The 5,901-nt window shown below is 41.2% G+C and overlaps 1 pseudogene; it reads right to left on the bottom strand.

The window, feature by feature from the left end:
* Positions 1-4,527: 4,527 nt before the first annotated feature.
* LOC131901873 (phosphoglycerate mutase 1-like) lies at positions 4,528-5,102 on the bottom strand (annotated as a pseudogene).
* Between the last annotated feature and the right edge of the window lie 799 nt (positions 5,103-5,901).

The raw sequence follows: 5,901 nt of genomic DNA, 5'->3' as shown, positions 1-5,901 counted from the left end.
ATAATCTAACACAATGAATAGTCTAAAATTTGGGGAGTTGTCTCATCTTAATGAATAATGCATTTGATGACTTTTCTCACATCATTTGTTTTGTCTGTTTTGTCGTCTAGTTTTGCTAACCTGGACACCTAAAACAGTGAATAGAAACACTGCTAGCTGATACCTTATTTTGTAGCTGATTTTTGTTTGTTTGTTTATAGAGACAGGTCTCCTTATATAGCCCTGACTAGCTTGGAGCTTACTATGTAGACTAGGCTTTCCTCAAGTTCACAGAGATCTGCTTGTCTCTGCCTTTGTTTACTAAGACTTTTTAAAATAGTGTGTTATTTTACAATTATTAAAATACTATTTTTCTCTAAATTCACTTTTGTGATGATGAACTATATCATTACATTTTATTATGTCAAAGCGAACTTGCATTCCTGGAATGAATCCAAATTGTTAATTTTGTATCATCTTTTAAATTTTTACAACTTCTTTACTTTATGTATACTAAGAGGTTTTCTGTATCGTGGTAATAGGTTTCTTTGTCAACACAATAAGCCAGATCAAGGCAAACTGAAAAAGTGAAAGAACAGGTTTATTTGAGCAAAGCAACTCCCAGGTGGGTTCTTCAGTCCCAGAAATCGAGGCCAGAGAAGTCACATGCACAAACTAAAGCAGGGAGCTTATACACCCTACAGGGGAAGGTGATAATGTGTCTGCCACAAGCTGGGTTTGTGCCCAAACATGGTCAAAGACTGAGCACTTTAGGTGGGGACTTAAGCTGCTGGCAACTTCAGGGGAGGAGCTGAATGCAAAACTGGGCTCTTTGGTGCCTTTTCTTTGTTGGAAATTCTCTGAGAGGGCGGGGTTTGGAGAGAGAGAGACTGGGCTTCTCAGACCGTGCAGGAGTGAGCTGGAGGTTCCAACCAAACACGTATGAGTGTTTTGCTTGTGTGTACGCGTGTGCAACACATGTATGCCTGCTGCCTGCTGCCTGTGGAAGCCAGAAGAGAGCATCAGATCCATCACCTGGAACTGAAGTTATAGAAGGTTATGAGCCACCATGTGGTTGCTAGGAACTGAACAAGTGTTCTTGACTGCCGGGCTGTCTCTCCAGTCCCATTCTACATCATCTTTTAAATTTATTTTTGCCCCCCCCCAAATTTATTGTTGTCCTTGATTTACTAATATTTTTATTTCTCTATTGGTTGGAACAGTAATTCATAACTTTTCATGATTCAATATAAGGAGAAAAATGATATTTACTTTATAACATATTGAAACAATTGGAGAGATATTCGGAAGTGTCTACATATACTGTTGAAAACATTCATAACAACTAGTTAATTATAAGTAAAATAGAACAGAAAGAATTAGTCTCTGAAACATAAAATTCTAAATTTTATATTAATATTACCTTATAATATTAGAAATATAAACAAAACATTTTAAAATTATTTCATCAGATTTTTCTTTTGAGTCAAATCACCATGTATCTTTTCTAATCAAGACCTAAAAAGTATAATCTCTTAAAATTCTTGATCATTATCACCAACAAACGTCATATAATTTAATGATTAAAAACTTACATTTTTTTTACAATATTATTTAAAGAATCTAATCACTGCTCACTTTCTTTCCTTGGAAAATATAATATTAAAGATTTTGCTATTTTGTGGAACTGCAAAGACAATTCTAATGGAAATTTAATTTGTGAGCTATGCAGGCATTATGGTAGCAGTCACTTTGAAAGGATGTGGGAATGTGCTTTTAAATGGACCGGTCAGCTACAGGCAGGCAGACTTGCCCTCTGCAAGGGGTTCATAAGTATCTCTCCAAATCCATGGCCCCTAGGACCTCAGGATTTGCCTTTGGTTGAAAACAGTGCATTTGCTTACGATCAAGTTAGATTGGATTATAGTGGGTTCTACATCCAAGCACAGAATCTTTATAGGAAAAGGAGACTTGTATAGAGGCTATGTGATGATGGAGACGAGACTGCAAGCCAAAGGAAGCCAAGGATTGCTGGAGACCTCCAAAAGCTTAGAAGAAGCAATGAAGGATTCATCCCCAAAGACTTTAGCATGGACATTATTTACCCACTGATACCACGATCCAGAATTCTCATCCCTAGAACCAGAAGACAAAATTTCTGTTGTTTAAGTCACACAGTCTGTGATAATTTGCAGTGTTAGTCCTAAGAAACTAAACACCTCCCCTGAGTGAGAACAGATAACTATATGTCCCATTAAGCTTTGTGCTCAGGAGGCCCTGCCTGTTTCCTTAGCCTCCACACCCTCTAACCATAACAAATTAGTTTGCATGCCATGCTTCTGCAGAACCAAGATTATAATGTCAGATGGTTATGCTGTCTGCTATGGTCAGTCTACAGGTAGCTGATGAAGAGAATGTTTAGGTGGTAGCTCTCCTCTTGGACTGCACTCTGAAAATTAGATGGCGTTCTCACTCTCTTGTGGACTATGGAGCTACTATCCTTCTGCTCCAGTCTTCCTTGGAGAGCCAGGATAGGTTGTATCACAACAGGAGTGTTTACCCAGCCAGAGGCTCAGCTATCTCAGGCCCTGCTGATCGTTCCACCTGCAGACAGGCTCCTGGTGCTTGTTGGTAAACTCAACCTTTGACTCAGCCAAGCTTGCTACTGTGTGTACCTGTGTACAACTGCCCCTGGTGTTTTGTTTTGTTTTTTTTTTTTTTTTTTTTTAAATCAAAGTGGATTTCTGCTCCCTCATTCAAACCTGGACTTCCTTATTTTATCTATAAATTAGAAAATTTAGGATTATTTTATCTAGCTTATTTCTTTGTTTTGCACTGAAGGCTTTTGTAGGAACACTTGAGAAAAATGGAGTGAGGCTGACTTCTGTGTTTATGTTCACTTGGTCTCTGTGTGCTCCTGTGCCTTGATGGTAGACCTGCTACTGAGATCTACTTATGGAGCACACTGGAAGCTTTTCCTCCAGGCTTACCAGAACTTACAAGGACTAGGCAGGGAGAGTTTTCAGTCAGGACACATGGTGGCCAAGTATGATTATGCATTTACATAATCTTTAAAATTTAAACTAGCATTAGGTTCACTTGGGTTCAAATCCCTGCCTGCCACTACTTTTTAGTAGTGTGACATGAACAAGTCATTTATGTTCTTCACCTTCAAAACCTTCATTTGAAAATAATATTGCCTTCCGTCGCTGAGCCATGGTGAGAGTTAGATGAAGTGATCCACATTAGGGACTTGGCCCATCTCCACGTGCTGGATAAATGTTAGGCATTGCTATCTTGCTACTGTTGTTGTTAACTAGCACAAGCCATAGATAATTAGTAGGAAGAGAAGCTAGGTTGCTCTCTGATCAGATCTGAGACCTGCTCCACAGGAGAAAATCTATGTCTGGTACTATAAATCCCATAACGAACACATGGCTGAGGAAGTCATGGGTCCTAGAGGGGAAATTAATATGTTGTTCAATTGACACAGTATTTAACAGCCAATTAATTGTGTTTGTGTTTACAGGCAAATTCTACTCTCAGAATTAATCAGATAAGCCTCTCTTTGCAGTGAGTATTGGTGAATTCAGGGACCCATGGATTTTCAAGTGATGACTGACTGCTCAGTCTTAAGGTATTTATATCACCTCTTCCATGGCTGTGGGAATGTCATGGAAGAGGGGGCAGAAAGAACTTGGGAGAATGCAGTCTTCTGGGTATGACACAGTCATTACATCAATGGACTCAGAGTGGCTATGGTTGGGTGATACTTTGTTTGTGTTCTGACAAATAAAGCTTGCGTGGAGATCAGAGGGCAGAGCTAGCCACTAGTTAACTATAGCAGCTGGGCAGTGATGGCTCACACCTTTAATCTCAGTACTTGGGAGGCAGAGACAGGAAGTGGGGGGGGGGGACCAGGATCTTGGCCCTTTTGGTTGGAGGATCCAGAGAGGTAAGAAGTCACCAGTACTGCTCTTCTGTTTCTCTGATCTTTCAGGTTATTACCCCTATATCTGACTCCTGGTTTTTATTGATGAGATTAACTAGATTTACACTTTAGTTATCTGCAGTGGAACAACACAAGACAGGTTGAATCAGTGATCAGTCATGAATGGGGAGGAGCTGAAGGGGCTCAACCCCTCTCTGGTGAACTCTTGGCTGCCGCTGGATTCTGGGAGAGGTGTTGTCATTGACATCTGTTGTGTGTTCGATGCTGAGTCTACCAAGCTCCAGTGGATAGTTCCAAATCCATGGCCACTCAGAAGGACTTGTTTAAATTTAGTGGGTCACAAAACAATAAAGACATGAATGTGAGGAAGGGGTTGGTAGTGAGGAAGAGGAGAAAGACAAAGGGTGGAGGATAAGAGTAACCAGAATGTGTTATAACCATGAATGAAATTATTGAAGAATGAATTTAATTAATGAAAAGGTCCCTCTCTGCTGCTTTACTTTGCATATCCCTTTCTCTTAGAGTTTTCATGGCTTCTCAATAAAACCTAACTCCTGGCACTCCACTTCCCACAATGGGTAGGGTTTGAATATCTATTATTCTGCTCCACTTTTTTTCATACACTGCATAAAATATAACTGGGGGACAATTTCTTTATTCCAGAAGGGCAGTGCTCTGGCAGTAGTCTTCTTCAGGCTCTCACAGGAGGGCAGCTGGTCCTTAGTAAGGTCTGCATACCTGTGATCCTTACAGATGTTGCTGTAAAAGGGATGATCAGGCTCCATTGGAGGCCCTAAGGTGGGGGCATCATAAGATCTTTAACTGTTCCTCACCATGCTTAGCAGCAGTTTCTGCTTATTGAGACCAGTCAGACCCCCATAGTGTCGCTCACATTGAGGCATCAGGTCCTGACTACTGGCAGCCACATCTGGTCAATGGCATCCAGGACTGTCCAGAGGGTCAGGGTTGCTCTCTTTTACACGGAGGTGAAGCAGATGTCAAATTCATAGCCAGCATCTCGCAATGCCGGTCTGCTGTGTTTCGCTTCACTGTGCCTCACCTCCTTGTGGCCCACTGGGCTCAGGTCAGCATCATACCAGCCTCTGAAGTGGTTCTCCAGATTCCAGGCTCTCTTGCTGTGCTGGATCAGCACTATATTGTGAGTGGCCATGGCGACAGGTGCGGGGAAGGGGGGGGGGGCGGGGGGGAGCGTCAGGGCAAGGATGTCTTTAGTGTCATGAAGACATAATCCACAAGACAATAAGCAAAAAATAAGTAAGGATATGAGAGGGTGAATAAATATTATGGTTATTACAATTTTACACAAGAAGAAACACACGAGCATACTTCCCATAGGTCATATACGTATATATTTTTCACACACACATACATAATGTATATGTATACACACACAGACACACACACACACACACACACACACACACACACACACACATATATTTGGTTTTTCGAGACAGGGTTTCTCTGTGTAGCCCTAGCTGTCCTGGAACTCACTCTGTAGAGCAGGCTGGCCTTGAACTCACAGAGATCCACCTGCCTCTGCCTCCCAAGTGCTAGGATTAAAGGTGTGCACCACCACCTCCCAGCAGTCATATAGATATTTGATAGGAAGATTTGTACCAGCTTTCTAAATATAAAACTTTGACTCTTAAATGAAAAGGTCCTGAGCATCAGTTAGTGAGTAAGGTGTGCCTGGGAGCCTGAACCCAGCACACAGCACAATAAATAGGAAGAGAAGAGGAACAATGGCGATTACAGCAGAGACCATGAATGACAGAAAATGGGCTTCAAGAAATCAGGGGGTATTTAAGAAGTCATTTATTTATATGCTCTCAGCAAGTAATGTTTTACTATGGCAGGACGCTGTAATCCAAGAATAATACAAAAGAAGTTACATACAATAATACAAAAGAAGTGACCACTGAGATTCTGAGCCTCCCAGGGAGGCT

This window comes from Peromyscus eremicus, unplaced genomic scaffold (genome assembly GCF_949786415.1).
Source record: "Peromyscus eremicus unplaced genomic scaffold, PerEre_H2_v1 PerEre#2#unplaced_563, whole genome shotgun sequence".
NCBI classification, from domain to species: Eukaryota; Metazoa; Chordata; class Mammalia; order Rodentia; family Cricetidae; genus Peromyscus; species Peromyscus eremicus.
This window is presented reverse-complemented; position numbering and strand designations above follow the sequence as displayed.